A 19,710-nucleotide genomic window follows, 5' to 3' on the forward strand; every position below is an offset into this window, starting at 1 on the left:
TATATGTAATAGATGAAGAAAATATCAATAAGCCTAAATAGACAGAAAAAAAAAAAAAGCCAAACATTGTAAGTGCTTGGATACCTGTCTAGTCAACCTCTGACCCCAAAAAAGAGAAAGATATCCTTACCTCTGAGCATGACTGATGAACCATGGAATGTCAGCCAGCTGAGGGTGGCCAAAAAGTTATGACATTAATCAATAAAAGAGATCAGGATTTAAATAGTGTTTATTCTCCAGTTCAATGCCAAGCACGCTGAATTTTTTTGGTTGGTTTTGCTGCTTTTCAAACAATTTATCAAGACAAAAGTATCAGTAACAAAATCTCAATTTCACTAATAGAAGAAAAAAGTAATATTAAGGCTATAGATATGTAAAAGATACATAACACATTTTAAATTAATTGCATGTAAGATGTGAAACAATAGAATTTTAATTTTTTTGCCTAACAGATAAAAGGTTTATTCACATGAAAATCCAACATTGCAGTTTCCTTCTGAATAAAGAAGAGTAGTATTACAGCTTTTATAAAAAAATCTTTTGAGACTCTCAGAATCAGTAAGCTATCATTACGCAAGCAATTCAATTAAAGTAATCTTTTGAGATTTAATAACTATCTTCTGTAATAATCATAACTGTGAGAGAGAAAGACACAAAGTGTTTAATTTTATTGCAGTATTTATACTCTGTCTCACTCTGCTGCCCCATTAATTTATAACCTATATGTTCAAGACAGAATAAAAGGAAGCAAACTCAATTATAAACTATGCAGCACAAGGCATATTCTGTTTTATATTTATTCTTGTCTAATTTCAAATATAGAAAATGGGTTTTATATTCTTAAACATATCACACTCACCATTTAGGGCCAGAAAAATCTATTTTATGTAAAGATTGGGACTAGCCTTAGCCCTGTATTTCAACTACAGTTCTTTGTGGAAACTGTTTCAAGATCAGCAACCCAAGAAATCAGTTTGAAGAGAAGCCATGTGTGAAAATGATTCTCTGCAAGTCCTTAATACAGAGGAACAGAGCCTTTATTATAGACTGAGGTGGTCTCTGCAGTAGTTCTGGCTCATTCTCCAGAAGGAAAGATGAAAATATTATCTTATCTGTAAAAACCTATAGTTAGTTAGTGACCAGTTCATACATCACCTAGCCTAGAGTCAACAATCTTCTACATCTGGGATGTATTTTTTTCTCAAAACTATATGTGTAGAACGACTGCAATTAGTAAAGAAAAATTACATTACCATCTCAATACTGCTCACAGTTTCCTATGAAGCATTGTTACCTGAATTTGCCTTCCCGTGTCTCCTGCTGTGACCTTTTGTCCTTCTGTCCTTCACCTCTTGCTTTACTTGTGTCTCCTCAACCATAATACTCCTGTACCCTTTCACTCTTCAGCCTTCACTTTCCCAGGGGACTCTGTCCAGAGGTCCAATGGTGCTGATTTCTGATAAACCCCTCGTGCCAAAAGCTTATCCCAACCAGACAAATCCACTTATCCATCCTCACTGGACACATGGGATCTGTTCTAGGAACTCCTGCAAGCAAATGCAGCAGAATCACAGGACAAAAGCAGTCCCACAAAAGACTGTCACATTTAAGTTAGCCTTTTGACAAACTTTACTCTTGACAAATATCACAATTTCAACTAGACAGAGTCTGTGCTGCACAGAGACTTCTGGAACAGTATCTCTCATCCCCAGAATGGTTTCAGGGAAGATGAGGAGGAAGGCTGACGAGAAGAACTGATAATTCATTCAGACAGGGGAAAAGCTTAAAAGGTTTGAATCCAGTGAAATATTTGAAAAACAGTCCCTCCATACTGCTCTGTGCAGCTGTGAGCTGGAACAGAGGGTCCAAAGTATGGTGCATTCATCAACTCCTTTCTGAGAGCAGCAGTATCAGGCAGTTCTATGAGAGATCATCAATAAAACCCTTTGATGTGATGTCTATTGCCAGCAGCTCACTTAAGTGACTTTCATTCCAAATATCCAATAAGGGTTAGATTAGAATTAGATGTAGATACAAGAAATTACAGCAATGATTTTTGAGTGCCTGCCAAAAAAGAAATAACTGTAACTCAGAGAGGAGACAACAAAAAGAAATATGAAGTAAGGATTGCTCTCTATATTTTGTAGTAGAAAAAATGGAAGGTGTGAAAAAACATGGGATAGGTTCAAAATAAAATACATGAGCTGCTTCACGAAGCAGAATGTATCGCACTGTGGACCTCAATTCAGTGTTAGAAGTTGGCAGGGATTCAAAGAGCAAATAGACAAACCAACAGAATGTTTATCTGGGAAAGGGTGTTTAGGACAAGGGCATCCCCTCCAGCTCCAGAAGCCTTGCAGACAAGAGACTATTCTATGAGCATCGTTGTGTTTTGCTTGACTTTACAGCCTTCCCCAAACTTCCTGAACAGTTCGTTGCTATAGGAAACAGAATAGCCCAGAAGAAAGTCATTGATCCCATGTGCTGCTCTCACACTTTGAAATTCATCAAGATGAACTTACTATGTTTTGCACATTTGACACTAACAAGCTTCTCACACAGCAAACAAGTGCCCAAGTAGTTAGTAGCTCCTTGCCTTTTTATATTACATTTGCTCAATGATTTTGAAGCACGGTGATATTCTGTGAACAAATCACCCAATCTGGTTATCTGAGTTTATATAAAGTTATGCAAAATCAGGGCTGACTTGGCTTCATTATGAGACTGATGATTTACTTTTCAGAGCTATGATGGTACATAGCTTGCAAGGAAGGGAAATTCAAGACATCTTGTGTATCATCCCAGGTGAAGGATGATCTGCAAAGATAAAAAAATAATAATCCTACCATCAAATGGAGGGCAAAGGTATCAAAGAAGATCACAGGAGGATATAATCTTTATCACTAGGAAGAAGATATAATCTCCAATTATAGCAAATACAAGTTTAATGCAATCCATATGATTTCACTATCATTACCCCAACAAAAACAAAACCAAAGAGTAGCAAGGAAAGCTGAGGTTTGCCAATTTTGCTAAAGTTGTCTTTTCCCCTAGAAAATTCTTCAAACCTGCTGGCAAACAGCAAACATCCCTTCTGAAGAATTTCAAATGCCTCACACAGGAGGGACTGGCAATCCCCCAAAAGCAGGCTTACTTCTATTGTACTGGTTCTCTTCATTTCTAAGAGCAAAACATCCAACCTACAGACTATGTTGAAATCAAAGGGGCACTGAATACCAGGGGAAACAACCCCAGCTAAATGGAAACAAAAGAAACTGCATTTTCCCTCCTCAACTACAGGCAGAGAAACCTTGCTTTTCTCATTTAGTGTTGACTGCTTTCAGAAGTTCCCTGAGTCTTCTCAGCTGGTTTTGTGAGCATTCAGACCATCCTTACAGACTCATGTGCCACGTCAGGAAAGCAGACAAGAGAACCAAAATGGACAGAAAAGTGAGGCAAATCTCCAACGCTAAACCACGAGCATGCTATTTTACTTGATCAAGTTTGTCAAATCCTGGTGCTCCTGCATAGGTACAGAGTCAAACAGTGCTCCTTGCAATGGCAAAGGAAGTAAATGTGACCTGGTGTGAAGCTTTGGGTCCTTTCAAAAGTTGCTCAGACTATCAGTTCCTCTAAAGAATCAATTATCAATCTTCTTTGTGCATTTTTAATGATTCATCTAAATAACATATTCTGTAATTTAATATTTCATTTAATTTTGTGATCAAGTTACATAATGCATACATCGAATCACACTGTCAGATGATTCTTCATTGATTCATGTACAGATTTTTCTGTCTAAATTCTTATTCATACAATAGCTCAAAGAGTATATTTTAATTAAAGGATGCATAGAATTTTGTTTTGCAAATTTTAGTTACAAAGACGTGTGTTTTGTTGATACTGTTTATTTTTAAGACTTTCAACAGACTACACCTTAAAGGATGAGTTACACATTAACTGTTGACATTTTAGAAACCTTTATTTAGCAGAATGCATATTTCAGGATCTGGATGTCTCATGTTCTTGTTGAGCTGCATATCTCACCAGTTGAGCAGAGTTTACTAGTGGAGATTTCCAGCACAAAGTTTCCTGTACTTCACTGTGCAAATGCATGCTCCAGATTAAATTATATGTAGTTTAGGTGGAGACAGACTTTGTCAAGCAAGACTTGAGCTGAAAATTTAAATGCTATGTCATAAATTCAGAACAGAACAAGCTAGTTCTCATTAAAGCAGTGTTATTTTACTTATTAGAAATGGATTCCATCATCCATAAACCCATACAACCAACAGAGATTTTACTTGCAGGTGTCTTTTTTTCTTTTTTCTTTTTTGATTTGTGGATAAGTATTTCTCTATTGGTGAAGATACTTTTTGCTTAAGGAACACATGATGCAGACCAAAATGGTAAGAACAGCCAGCAATACTTCACTTTTATGTGGCCCACAACTGAAAATCTGCTCTTTCTCACTGATACCTTTGTTTATACATAACAAATTAATGCCTTTTTCCCTGAACATGGAAAACAGGAAATCTGAAGTTGGAATATCTTAACACCCCATACTCATCAGAAAAAACATTACCTCTGGTCCTGATCCAGCCTCTTCCCAGGACAAACTTATGTTTTCCAGTTTTTAACTATGAACAATCACTGCAATAGAAAAAAAGTTATTTCAAATGATGGTATCAGTAGGTTGCAGGCAAAGCAGTGGCACTTGAGAATTTCTGTAGTTTATTCATTTAGCTAAAATCCTGATTCATAGCATTTAAGGGATACTTTCTACATTGTTTTATATACCTGGTGAAAAAAAAGGAATTTCTTAGAACAAAGAGAAATGGCCTAATAGAAACAAGCACAAGCAAGCACAAAGAGAAAAGAAAGATATACCAAGAGTGAAATCCTCACTGTATCCTAAGTCTGCTTGGTAAACCTGGCCTAATAAATAATTTTTAGAATTAGGAACAGCTTCCACCTTCGAAGGAAGTCTGCAAAGCCTCAATTGGTACTTCCTGAGATCAGAGGAAAGGCTCTTGCTGACTTCTAGAAGATATTTTGGAGTGCCTGTGATTCTCTTTTCATGTTCTAAAGGAAGAGCCAGGAAATCGCTCTGCTTTTACCTTATGCTGGGACCAGACATCATCTAATGAGCACAGCAATTCTTCTCTTTTTTGTGCTAGCACTATGCCATGTACAATAGTGTAATTTAGAAAGAAAGCAAACTGAAGAATAACACCTCTCTTATTCTTCCACCTTGCACCAAATAACCCTTGCTCAAGCCCAATCCTTCCTTTCCTCAGAAGCCCTGCAGGTGACTGCAGCTGCTTTGTGCATTTGGCAGACAGCACAGTTACACAAGTCTGTGCACAAGCCTTCAGTGTACCTTCAGCTGGAACTGAGCTTGGCTGTGACACTCACAGGAGCTCATTCCTATTCTGTAATTGTTCATAGGGCTTGAACTGGGCCTTGGTAAATTTGTCAAGAAAAAATCCTTAAAAAATAAAATAAAATAAAGCACATTGATATAAGTCGTGCAGATATCTGTATATATCTTCACAACACAGTTCTAGTTTCTAATTCTACTAAATTCATCCCATTAATCTTTAGATAAAATTGATTACAGTTTTTTTTACTTTTTGTGGACTAACCCTTGTGAGCAACAGTGTTTTAAAAACTGCTGAATTTTTACTAAATTCCACTCCACCCCAAATCATTATAATTTTAGAATACAAGAGAATAATTTAGGAGAAAATCAGAACAAAAGGTTACCCAAACAAAGGTTTTGTCTATTGATTTTTTTCCTTTTAAACTAAGGGTACATTGAAATGCATCATAGAAATTGTAAAGAAAAAAATTAAAAAGCAAGTATTTTTTAAGGTTGTCAATATTTTTATCATCATATTTTCAAAATATATCAAATGTTTAAAGTGTGAGATTTCCCTCCATCCCCCGGCACCCAATTTGTTTTACGTTTTTAAGACAAGCTTCAAGACATGGACGATAACTTCTTGTGTAAAAATCATACAGACAAAGAGCAGGCAGATGACATCACAATTTCTATCTTTTTTCGGTGCTATTTTTAATTAGGTGATGCTCAGATGATGAAGTAGCACACCATTTTATTAATTAGGCTTATACATCTTTCTCCAAATTATTTGTCTGCACACTGAGAGGGCTATTAAATGTCTTTAACAGCCCACCCCATCATTGTATGTTGAGGGGAGAAAGAGAGAAAGCCTTCCCGAAAGAAGAAATGGGATGACGAAATATGAAATGTAAATGGAATTCCATTTTTAGCACGCGGTCAGTGATGTATGAGCTCAGAACCCAACTCACGCTGCATGAAAAATAGCAATGGCTGGAAATCAGCTGCACTACCAAATGGAAAATCTCAGAAGAAAGCACCACTATTGCTCAGCTCAGCTGATTTACATCAGGAGGAAAACATCTCTTCCTTCAGCAGCTTGCATCTATTTTGCTCAGCCTAACAGTATGCATTAAATATTTCGACCTTGGTGCCAAAATCACTTGAAATAGAAAACGTGGATGATAAATAACAAAAGGAAAGAGAAAAATTAAGGCCAAAGTAGGAGCCTATCTCATTTAAATAAATCAAACCACCATCTGAAAATAAAAGCATGCTCACTGGCTAAATGTGTATTGAGATATCTTAAATAACGTAGACTTGTTTTTAAAAAAACTGTAAGGATAACCTCAGCTGGAAAATTATAACCTAGATTTTGACCTTTGATTACTCAGCCTGAAAAATTGTGTGTCCATATTTATTGCAATTTTTCTTTGGAATCACTTCACAACCATTTTTCTCTCAATGAATGAAGATTATTTTAAACCTTTAGTCAAAATACTCATATTTCTTTATAAAAATACTCAGCATGAAGAATTCCTTATTAGCACTTCTTATTTTACTCTAACAATAATACCAACTTCTCTTTTTTCTTCAAAGGTTACAAAATACAATGCCTAACGGATCCTCCTGGCTGTTTTATATTTGACTGTACTTACATTTATCCCTATTTCAATACAAAGCTTGAAAGGCCCAAACAGGAACCTCTCTTGAGTTAATTTTAAACTGAATTTCTGTCTTAGGTTTTCAGTGTAAAACTGACAGCTTCACTCATCTTCAGAAGCCAAAGTTGAGAATTTATTTTATCCCCTCTAGAAAAAACTCTTCATTTCCATGACATTTATTTTTCTGGTTGCAGTCATAGCTTTCAAACGAGATTCACTATTCCAGGCAATGGAACCTTTGCTGCACACTAACCTGTACTAGAGTGGCTGCAAAACACATTTTCTGTTTGAAGCAGCAGACTTTAAAATATTGGTACATTTAACCATATAAATCACATGACTCAATACCTCCCCAAGATTCTACTAGAATCTAATCTCTAAATGAAGTTTATGACCTCTGTATTTCCCTGTCATAACTCATAAAGTCTTTTTTTTATGACTATAATTTTGAATTACATCATGATCTTTAATAGAGGACATGGAGAAGCTGCATGACCCTTGAACAGTGAATGATTTAAGAGTTTATTTTAGCTCCTTGGAAATGCAGAATGTATCAAAATACTGAGGTGATGTAGCATACATGTCCCCGTGCAGTTCTCTACCAGGAAAATCATCACTTCCCAGCATTTGCTGTAATCAGGGACTTGCAGCATCACTGATTGCTTAGCATGCAGAAGATCAAATACAAGAGGAGCTAAAAGACAGCAAGGGCAGCTAATCTGAACATGAAAGTGCACGTGAGATTTTATTTTTTTTTTTATATTTTCTAGGTTTTTACAAGGGCTAGTTGTCATCTGACATTATTTTCAAATTAAGTGATCAGTTTTTCTGTCGAAAATACCCCAGAGGAAGCAGGCAATACTTTAAAACTATCTTTCAAAGGAGCAAAAATAAGTTATACACATTTCAAAATTCTCAAAATGAAAGCAAATGAGGAAGCAGAAGCCCAGTTGCACTGGGTGTACTTACATCACTTTCTACAATTATTTTGTAGTAGTCTGTTTCCATTATATTACCTTTATATGTTAAGGCACTGTGCAAACAAAAGCTTTATTGGAGGACATCTATTTTAACATTTTTAAAGGGCTGTGGTACTTTTTTGGACCATTGTTTTTACTATCTGCACAGACTGAGAGCCTGTTTTTCATTCATATGTGGTGCTTACAGTGTCATAAAAATGACTCATGACAAGTCTTCAGAGCTATACAAAGAAATGATGTAAGCAAAAAAGGGACTACTAGAAAGAAAGTTTATTTCCGAATTCTTACACTGCTTAACAAAAAAAAAAAAAAACCAACAACCCTCCCCCACCACCACTTTACCCATGTAACAAAGAAAATAATTCAATATTTGCAATATCTTAAACTGCTTAGGACAAATTTCCAGATGGAGAGAAAGTAGAAACTAAATTTGATGAAACTTTGCAAATGCTATGTAATATTGAGAACAAAACAGACTGTAAAGGTGATATTCTGTTACATACAGGATCATTTAGAATTTAATGTTCAGCTCTGCAAATTATTTACCAAGTTATTTGATGAGCAACCTAAGTCACAGATTGGATTTCATTCTACCAAATCCTGCACAGGTTAATAAAAATTGAGTATTAAATGCAAGTCCTCTGAAACAAAGAATAATCAATCCTAAACTTGGTGAACAGCAGAGATGGAGTCAGATCAAGAAAAATCTGAAATAGTTGAAGTTCTGACTTATTTAGAAACTGTCCATTATCCTGAATCAAATGTTTTATCTGTGAATCATAACATTAAAATAATCTCAGCTCAGACAGAATATGCTATTATCAGAAAATTATACATATTCAAAATTTATACTCTATTGGTAGTTGTCATGCACTTCATTTCACAAATTTAATAGCTGTAGTTTCTCAGTCTTTGTTTTCCTCTCCCTTTATATAATTTCACTTTTTTTCCCCCCCAGTTCAGTTCTCTGATCTGTGGCCCATCCCTGCTCTCCTCTCTTCCATAATTAAATTCATGACTGAAGCATGACTATGTTTTCATTAGTGCAAGACTTTTCTTTTTAACTTTGCTTTTGTTGCAGATTCATGAAATGCCTTTTGAAACTTGTCAAGATGACACACACTAGAAGAACAGATTAAAAGCAGAGGAAAATGAACAGTAATGAGCTGATTTCCAGAGAAAATATCTCATTAGCATGAGGGCTATTTGATTTCTCAAGAAAACCCAAACTGGTCTTGGGTGCAGCTCCTTGCCTTGCATTCAGGTAATGTCCTGCTGTTGGGAAGGAGGATTGGAGACAGGGGGAGGAATAGAATCTAGTAAGTATCTTTTTATTACAATATCACTTTACCACTGAAAACTCAATTTAGAGGTGAATTAGGGGAAAAAGTTATATTACTGCTCCTGGTTTTTCTTTTTTCTTCCTGTTTCCAGAATTTGTTTTAAAGGATGACGTAGCAAAGGGTTTCATCAGCATTCACAGCAGGACAAAGAAGAGCTAATGCTTCTGTTCTGCTACTGGAAAAGTCATGACCTCTCCAAAATGTCATTAGTGTGTTACTTCAGATCAGTCAAGGGTCGAGTGGCTGTGCTCCTTAACCTGGATGCAAGTGTAGTGCCTGCCTGATACAGTTGGATTTTGGGTGGCTCCTTTTCTTCATTTAGATGAGAAATTGGTTTGTTTTTTGGTTTTTTTTTTCCCTCAATGTGTGCATCAATTTTGAATGTAGCACTAAAACAACCAGAAAAAAAAAATCTACAGCACCAGACCACAGGAGACCTTTTCCTCCTCATTCCACACAACAGTTCCCTCAGCAGCCCATGTAGCTGTGGGATGTTTCGTTTTCCTCTAAGGAAGGGAACATCCTATTTGCAGGAAAAAAGAAATCCCAAGCACCCTATTTTTGATGCCAAATACAGAAACATTCTGCTGAATTCTTCTACCAGATCTTCTGCCAGATGGATATTTTTTTCTCTAGGTTTTAAACATCAGACTGCAATCTTTTCTATTACCAGCAGAGAGCAATGCAATTAAACTGTTTTATAAAAGGCTTTACAAGGCAGTTGTGCAAGCTCCTCCAGAATGTCCCAGGTTCTGTTTTTGCTTTGGCCTTGGCCTCCCCATGCTGAATGTTTTAAAATTAAAACTTCTATTGATCTTATAAAGGTTCACACTGTTTATTTCTGTTTTACTGTCCAAAATGCCTAAGTACATTCTTAATGCCTGAAAATCTCTCTCTGGAAAATCAAGACAAAACCCTCTTTGCTACCATACTTTTCTTGGTCTCAGTCCCCCATCTGAACATAAATGTGGTTATGGTATGCCTTACACCCATTAAAAAAAATCTACACATTAATAAATAGTTTTAAAAAGAGTCTCAGAGGTACCTCTTGAAATGAATTAATGGGCAAATTGGAAGGAAATCAACCGAAAGTACATGATAAATGTAATTTAGTTCTTTCTACGGCTTTGCTGTTCACTCCTATTCATCTGTGCAGGTAGGCAGTCACATCCATATGAGAAGAAACCTCACTCTCAAAGTGTTACTGCAGAGAACTCTGCACTGAGAGCACACAGTAAAGTGTTATTTTACAGTATGCAGCTTTATGGGTCATGAGAGCCCACGAAATGTTTGTAAAGATTATCCCAACGATAAGGCTCTGTGGTTTTATTTGCTGAAGTCTAGATACATTCAGACACCTAGGAGTTTTTTTAGACAGATAACCAAGGCTCAGAAGAACAGAACAGCCATCTGTCAAACTCATAAAATCTCACAACACTACAAACTGCATTAGAGTTTCATAATTCATGAAGGAGTAATATCCCCTACTGAGATTATAACCAGTCAACACCAAAAACAACTGGTAAATCTGTCAGTGGGAGTTCCCTCTCCTTGACTGTAAGGAGAAAAAAGTATGAAACAGCTGGAAAATGAATTCAAAGTATTATCAGCACAGAATAAAAGACTCCATAAGCTGATTGGAAGTCAGTAGCTTTTGTTATTTCTCATCTAATTTGCAACAAGATCTGCATGAGTAGGGAAACAGTAAACACAAAGTGATAATTAATTTCTCTGTATCTATACACAGATGCCAAAAGGCAAAAAGAGTAGTCTTATGCCAAAAGTACTTAACTGTAGTGCAAAAAAAAAAAAAAAAAAGAAGTAAAAAATATATATATAAATGATTGAGACTTTTTCTCATTGTTTTTAAAGCAAAGCATTTGGTGTCTTCAGTTCACTGTGTAGGACACAGTATTTCCTGTACACCTGTGTATTTGTTGATGGTTTGGGCAGGAAGACAAGAAAAACTCACAATAAAAGGCACCCCTTGCCTGCTTATCCTGCAGAGAAACAAGTAGCTTATGCTTTTCAAAGTTCAGCTATGAGTTTTCAGTGGTATTGAAATGTAACCAATAAACAGTAAAATGCATCAGGAATCTGATATTATTAGAAAACAGAAAAACCTTTGCACAAAATGCACATTTTCTAGTAGACTACAGAAACCTGAGGGTGAGTGTTCCTACTGGTACATCACAGGATACACGAAACCACACAGGAAACAACATTCTCTGTCTCTTTGCTTTTCCAATTCATTTCCTCCTAAGAGTCAGGAGAAAAGCTTATTAAGAGAAGACTGGTATCATCTGCTTCTATGTCACTCCTTTGCAGCTCACAGAATCTAACTACCACTTGCAACTAGAAAATAGGTTATTTTTTTTCCATGTAAGTAGCTATTATAGAGGCAAAATCTCTTCCATACCCCTTTTATCTGTCATGTACTGCTGGCTTTTGTTCTCAAGAAGTCAGAAAGGATCAGATGACTCGGTGCATTAGAAGTTCATAGTGGCAAAAAAAATATTTCATCTTCTTTTACTAGAGAGTGACAGACAAGAAGACAAAATTACCAAAATGCTTATCAGAGTACCTCTCTAACAAATAGGAGTAATGGTGCCTGAGAGTTAAAAAGTTCTTGTCATTTGAGAAACAGTGAAGCACAGGAGGGAATGGTGACACTTTTATTCTTGCAGACTATTTAAAAGTGTAAATGGTTAAATAAACTACTGAGAGGAAAAAAAAATTGATTTAAATCATCATTTTTGTGGACAAGAAGATTAACTTGTTCTAAAAAGGACCAGTTATATCTCTCAAATTCCCATAGATCTGTCATCCAGCTGTATTCTTCTTTGATAAGATGCTAACTGAATGAAAAGTTTTTGGTTTGCTCCTGCTGGATACTCACAATTACACTCTTTCCCACAGAAAGATATTCTAGTATGTGTAACAAACCTTTTGGAAACTCAGTAATAGTTCAGACTTTAGATACAACTGTGTGCAGTCAACAGAGAGCCTCACATTTTTAAGTGTCATTCCTCTAGGAAATAACACCAATTATTCTTTAGACAAAATACTTTAGATTGCTGTTGAGTTGACCCTTTTGTTTCTAACATTTCCTCTGTGCTATCAGATGCAGTAAAAACTACTGCTAGATTTGGTTGTGTGTACACATAAAGATGATTAATGACTTCTGTTCACGTGGCATTGCCAAAACTCCACTTTCCTGTGCAGTGCAGCAGCAAAAAAATGATATATTGCAAGGAGTTCAGAGTTCAGAGAATGCCATCTAAATTAATTACCACTTTGGAGGGACTGATTCATCAAAAAAACCTGAAATATTTAAATGTGCACAGATTTACCTCAACAAGAACTACTACAAGAGAATAAATGAACAATCAAACACATCAACATTTTAACATCTATAAAGTGATCCCAATTAAAAAGTCAATGTTTGCGTATCTTGACCACATCATGACATCATAGGTTGTGACATTTGATTTTAGAGAGACCTAACTGCAGCCTAGAGGGTAGAACTATGCAGAAATGGACTGAGGAAACATCATCTTAGCATTAAAGAAATGCTAGTGTAGTTCTGATTGTGGCACCTTGGAGCTGTTCAGCATGAACAGTCACACAGCACCTGCCCATGCTTGCAGAAAGCAGCGGCTCCAGCTGAATTCCAGAAGCATTAAGAACAAAACTCTCCCTGCCTCCCCAGAAAGCAGCAGGGTGTATGATTTAAAAAGCCATCCCATTTTCAACATTTGAAAAAACACTTCGGATTACAAGGTAGAAAATTCACCAGCAATTCAGTGTGGACAAGGGCAAAAGCAAAAATATCTCTCAAGGTGGATGCCAAAAAAAGCACCCAAACCCCCAAATCTGAAAGAGCTGGCAAAACTTTCTTCAGGTATGAAGCACTGCTATGAACTCAGAAATATGAAAGATAATGAAAACATCTTTGCTATTATATTGTTTTTTTACTGAAATAAAGTTTCATGCGTTCATACCACAGTTTATTTTTATTAGCCTTAAAATGCACTTTTTTTTACACTGAACCAATATGATACCTTATATCTGATAAAATTATCAACAACAATGGTAAGAGCTAAATACACACCCAAACACATCCTTCTGGTACCATGGGAAACCATCCATCAACATTCAAAACAATTAAGTGTTTATCTGATTTGCTGCTTCATTGCATGTTTTTTTCCCCTTGTTCAGACACAAAATGTTTTTTACCCATGTTCATTTAAGTGATCCAGAAAATATTGCTCTGTTTTCTGCTCCCAAAATGGCCTAAGCAACTAGTGATTTTGTTTCATCAAACCATTTAAGTTAGAGCAGGAGATTTTGTATAGTTCCTGGTTAAACCCATCATTGCATTTGATGTCCATATATTTTTATTTTACAGGAGAACAAGTTGATAATTTTTGTATGTTTTCACTAAGTAATGTAACTTGCTGAAGTTTAATCGTTTGCAGCTTTTTGCATGAAGGAAGTTTATTTCTTTTGAAGAAAGATCTACTCTCAGTATTATAAAGACACACAGAAACTACTGTTGTTTTAAACAGAAACTTGGATAGTATTTTGAATATTAGAGTTGCAAGATTTGGATGCCTAGTTGCAGAGGAAGGTGGTAGCATTAAAATACTTAATTGGGAACATCATATGAACTTATTTCAGAGCATAAATTATCTATGGGTTATCTAACCAATATCAAGACATTCAGGTGTCCAGCTAGAGAGAACTTTGCTCCAATATTTCCCTCATTGCATTGCTCATAATTGTTAAAGCATTACCTAGACAGACAAGAAATTGTGTTCCATATATGCACACACACATATGTGGAATGTCACCTGCTGACAGCAAAAGCTTGAACTTAACAATCATAAACATCAGAAGCTTTTACTCATTTGCCCAAGTGCTCTCTAAAGTGGCTGATAAGAGGCACCTTTTAAACAGCATTCAATCCCCCCCTAAAATAATAAAACTTTGTTTCCCTCTCCAACCATTTTGATGTTTATAGAAAGCGGTTTATGCTGTGAATTTCCCTTCTGCATCAATTATCCACTGGAATGAAACAATCTACTGGAGGGAAAGAAAAGAACACACTTCAGAGTATTCTCCTACCATCTGGCCTTTCATAGACATGCTGTCAAATCACCTTCACTGAAGTACTGAGATGTATAGCAAAAGTGTCATTTTTTTTTTTTTAATCTTCACCTGAGATTAGAATGAAGAAATAACAGAGGGTTCATCAATAGATAACTCATCTCACAAGACTCCTCTGAGTGCACGGGTTTTTCTCCTTTCTCCACTGCTGAAGAATGGCATATTTGTTGAGATCATTGTCCTTGTGACAGTTACATGACTGAAACTTGTAATACCATTTAACTAATAACAGTAATGCTTTGGTTGTGATTCTTTTAAGCATCCACAATATGGAGAACTGGGCCAGGGCAGGCAAAGCAAAAATTGCCCTTAGAGACTAAGATCACAGAATGTCATTCTTTTGAAGTGTTCCAAAATAGACAACTAATAAAGTGTCTCTCATAAAGGCCAGAAAAATATTGGGAAGACATGAATTTTGAGGAAGAACACTACTGTCAGCATAAAATTATTCCGAATATCTAAGACAAAGCAATAGTATACAAAACACTCTGAAAGGATGCCATGTTCTAAACTGGAAAAATTGAATAAAATGTAGAACAAACAAGTACCAGGCAAGGAACACCTACATAACTATTTCAGCTGTTCAACACATTAAATTAGATGAAGCAATTGCCTATAGCACATGGAACAAAGTGATACTCAGCATTCAAAGAGTAATATCTACCAAGTAACAACAGGATTCCATTAAATAGTCAAATTCATATCTCAGTTATAATTCTGTAAATCTGGGGTGAACCTCAGAAACCAAATTACCCCAATCATTGTGATTGCATTTAATTGAGTGTTAACTGACCATATGTATTCAGTCAGCAATGATGTTTGAATATATCAGCCAATACACAGCCAGAGTTATAACATATAATAAAATGATTGAAATGTTACTGAGAAGAGATTGAGAATGTAACAAATGTACAAGTTTATTAATTTCATGGGCTAAATCCCTTATTAGTATAACTGAAAAGACAACTGTACAGGACATGAGCTTATTTTTGGGTCTAGTTGTTGCTTTTGGAAATGCAGTAACATGGTCATTGCTACCATTCTTTAGGAGGCTTGTTGGCAAATGCATTAACTTTGACAATAAAACCAACAGGGGACAGGCAGAAGAGGAGTTCAAGGAAATCTTCCCACCCCAAAAATTACTTTCTTAGCTTCCCACCAGTAGTCAAATACCTCATTCTTACCTCAGTGTTTCTCTTTTGATTGCCAGTTGTCTTTTTTCTTCTAGACAGGAAAACCCATAAGTGGATTCCAGTAACTCTGTCGTGCAGACACTCATCATTTCACAGCCTGCATTGGCATTACAGTTCCATTCTTATTTCTGTGACAGAAACTGTAACAAGAATAGGATTGGTAAACCAGGAAACTCTTATGATGGTGATTGTAATGAGGAAGGAGGGAAAAAAAAAAAGGCAATTTTCCCCTATTCTTATAGTCTAAAAATTACCCTTGTGCTTCTGCAATGAAATCAGTGATGTTGTTAAGAAGCAGAAATGTCTCAGAATATTAATTTAGGAAAATATCACTCCTCTTAAACATAGATACATATGCAACCAAACTGATTTTTAATTAACATTTTATATCAGAACTCATCAGAATAGTCAAAGTGTTAGTAATGTTAAATTTTCTCCAACAAAAATTCAAAGCAGAGCATCATCAGTGAAACTGTTGCAATGGAGCAGAAACAGGTTGGGTATCTTTTCCCCAGTGCAATTTTCTGCCTTAGTGAAGAAGCACACATTAAAAGCTGGTTCACAGCATTCCAATATCCTTTGTAATATTGTGAGTCCTTTTAAACTTGGTGTGATGCTTCTTATGTCTTTTTTTTCCCAATGTTAACAGAAATTATTTTCAGCCTAAAAAGTAATTGGGTATTGTCTCTATCCTGTGGCTTTTCACTTGGACTAGTGGAATAAGACAACATACTATGAAAAATCAATTGTAAGAGAATCAAAGAAGGATGTTTGATAAAGATCTTTGTTACAAGTTGGACCATCTCATGTAGCATGGAGTTTTCCCTCTGTTAATGAGCAATAAACCATTTTCACTCAACACATCTGATTTCACTGGTGATTCTCACTTTTTCAGTTTATAGAACTTTATACATTGCAGTTCCTCCCCTGAAACAGAGCACTGAATCAAATCAAGCATGACTGGATAAGTGTTTTCTAAATTTAAGAAACAGATCATGACCATTTGAATTACCAGCAAAGCAGTTACAATAATTTATTGTCAAAAGTTAGAAACATCCGTTCTCAGTCAGGTAATTAGCAACATGAGCATCAAAGAGTTGTCAGCTGCACTTCAAAAATGCAACTACCCCTTCAGGTATCTACCACGGGCTGTGATCTCATGAAATGTGATAAGAATTGAACATCAGATTCAATTACCACCTTTTAATTAATTACCGTCGGCAGGATTTTTAGACTTCTCTTGATGGATTCCTGAAAAAGATTCAAAACAGCAGGATTCATCAGAGAATCCAGCTCTGACACATGGAGAAGCTCATGATGCATTGTTCATATTTTGAAACCCTGTGTTCTGAAATAAGATGCCCACAGCACTGATTCTGTGCACGTAATTCTAATTTATGCTAGAATTTTGCTGGGTTTCCTGAATTAAAAGCTGCTCTCCCTAGGAGCTTGATCAAAAACATACTTTTGTAACCCATCTCCATGACCTCACAGAAACAGTTAGTATATCATCTAAAAATAGCTTTCTGCTACTGTCTCCTCACCTGTATGGTTTTGCTCATGAATTCTCAGATGATGGATATAAATACAGCCTGAATTTTAGATATATCAGATCCCACATCTACACTTCTGCAGGAGGCATCATATTTCCTACCAAAGATCTAAGGAAGAGACTCTACAGCCTATACAGAATTACTAAAATAAGTGGAAATCAGGAAATAAATTTGGATAGTTTTCATCTAGTGCCATAGGATTTGTTACCAACATAGTTGAAAAACTACCTAATAAAATCAAGATATAGTTATAAAAAAATAATATCTGGGTTTTACAAAAATACCCTCTTACCAAATTAAATAATTTGACTCTTCAGTATCACAAGTTGGAAGAAGGTTATTTTTCTGTTAATATTGAAATCATCCATCAGATACCTCTTATAGCTCACAAAACCTTTCCATGAACTACTTGAACATTTGATTTTTTAAAATCTCAATGCATAATACTTCCTGCCAAAACAGAAGAAAAAAAAATACAGTAGCTTTCAAAACATAAACTCTGAAAAATACTCAAATGTTTTTGTATTCTGTCACCTCCCCACATTGCCCTGAGCAGTTTATTTTGAACATGGCATCTGTAAGGAGTGTAAGAAAAAAACAGAATGGATTCAACTTGCCTCACTTTGGACAACAATTCAGCAGCAGGGAAACTTTGAAACTTTTCTAAATGATATTAAGATGGATGATCACATTTTTACCCTCTTGTCTCTTTCTTTTCCCTTCTTCAGGTATATTCACCAGAGCTTTTTTGAAAGTCTAGACGAAGTGTATGTAATATTTCATTCCAGTATCTATCATAAAAATGAACACTTTTTTTTTAAAAATCATATATTATGATCTGTTGTGTGGACATGAAAGTCTTTTGGAATAGATTTTACTTCTCCTGAAGTTACATGTTACCTCTCTTAACCTTGGAAAAGCTGTATGCTATGTATCTCAGAACAAATAAGAATATATTAGTTTGGAAGCACTTTAATTAGAAAATTAGTGTTTTTAAACCCAGAGGCACTGTAATTAATTACTGTTCTCTACACGTTTGAAAGTTTTATTAATTTCTTTGGTTTCAAGTGAATAAATGCATGGGGTTTACCACTTCAAAGCTAAATGAAAATATCTTAATTTTTGAATAATTAAGTTACCTTACCCAGACATGTCAAAACTTTCTAGGGTAAACATGTTTTGTGCAGATGCATGATAAAAGCAATGGTGTACCTTAAATATTACAGTAAACATGGAAACTGGGGGAAAGCTACTGGAAATGAGGTATACTTCACATGGAAGATCATTAATGTTTTTCAGTTCTTTTTTTTCACAGAAATAATATTTCCATGATATAATGCTAGCAAATTTAGTAACTATTGGCCTATTACACCTGGATTTATTTTTATTTTTTGCTATATTTTTCATTAGACTGTGATTTTCACAGGTTTATAGAAAAACATTACCTTTGCAGATTCTGTCCTGAAACCCAAACTGTTTTACAACTAGAGACAAGAAGAAAACAAAAAGTAGATTTCCCACTCTTCTGTATATGGAGCTATTTGATTCTAATTCTTTCATTAAGACAAAATTTCATTGAATGGAACAAAGAACAAACTGACAAAGATGTATAACCAGAAAGCTTCTGTATCTTCACAAATGCTGTTTTCACACTAGTCTGACAATTTTGTGCTCTGCAATTATTTAAATTTATTTTTTAAAAGTGGTAAAAATTGGTTTGTTGAATGAGCTTAAACACTAAGGAGCAGGACATCTGTCTCCATAAGGTTAAGACAGGCTAAACAAAAAGGATAAGATAATTCATTTATAATCACTAGAGCAAGATTCACAAAGCTCAAGTGTATTATTTATGCTATTTTTGTAGCTTATGGGTCAGTACTTTCTGATTATATTACAAGCTGTTTAGATACATTGTACACCATGAAAAAAAAAAAATGAACCTGCTGCTTCTAAGGATTTTTGACCAATATCAGATATCAAGATTGCAAATACTGCTCCTCTAATAGAATTTTTTTCAACATACTACACAATCAAGTAAATGCAGGCTTTGTTTCTTCTTCTCTCAAGAGACTCAGAATATTGAGACATCAGAAATTTAAATCAGATGTCTTTTAGGTTTACGCTTGCATTTTAATATTCACTCAGTGCATCCTGATGTCGACACGATGGGGAATTTCTTACCCACCATACACCACCTACACCATCCTAATGCAGGACTCCCTTTGCCAAGCTTTCCATACCCTTTTACATTCACATCATGGGTGACTCAACAGATTATCCACTTTGCTGCTCCACTCAGCAAGATCACTGCAGTTTTCTCCTCATTTGTCTGCACTTTATCTCAACTAGAATAATGAACCAGGGCTGTTTTTCTCATACAAGTTGCAAGCTCCTGCACACACATTTCATAGAGTTTAACGTGGCAAGAAGGTTTTGAAAG

General features: G+C 35.5%; 1 long non-coding RNA gene across 2 annotated transcripts in view; it reads right to left on the minus strand.

Moving 5' to 3' along the window:
- Nucleotides 1–211: 211 nt before the first annotated feature.
- Nucleotides 212–19,710, minus strand: part of LOC148224071 (uncharacterized) — a 95,895-nt gene continuing 76,396 nt past the window's right edge. For both annotated transcript variants that reach the window (XR_015803419.1, XR_015803420.1), the window contains 3 exons: nt 15,709–15,857; nt 4,586–4,653; nt 212–2,817 (listed from right to left, as the gene is read on the minus strand). This is a non-coding gene — a long non-coding RNA (uncharacterized LOC148224071). The remainder of the gene's footprint in view (nt 2,818–4,585; nt 4,654–15,708; nt 15,858–19,710) is intronic.

This window comes from Sturnus vulgaris, chromosome 4, assembly GCF_052056855.1.
Source record: "Sturnus vulgaris isolate bStuVul1 chromosome 4, bStuVul1.hap1, whole genome shotgun sequence".
Lineage (NCBI taxonomy): Eukaryota > Metazoa > Chordata > Aves > Passeriformes > Sturnidae > Sturnus > Sturnus vulgaris.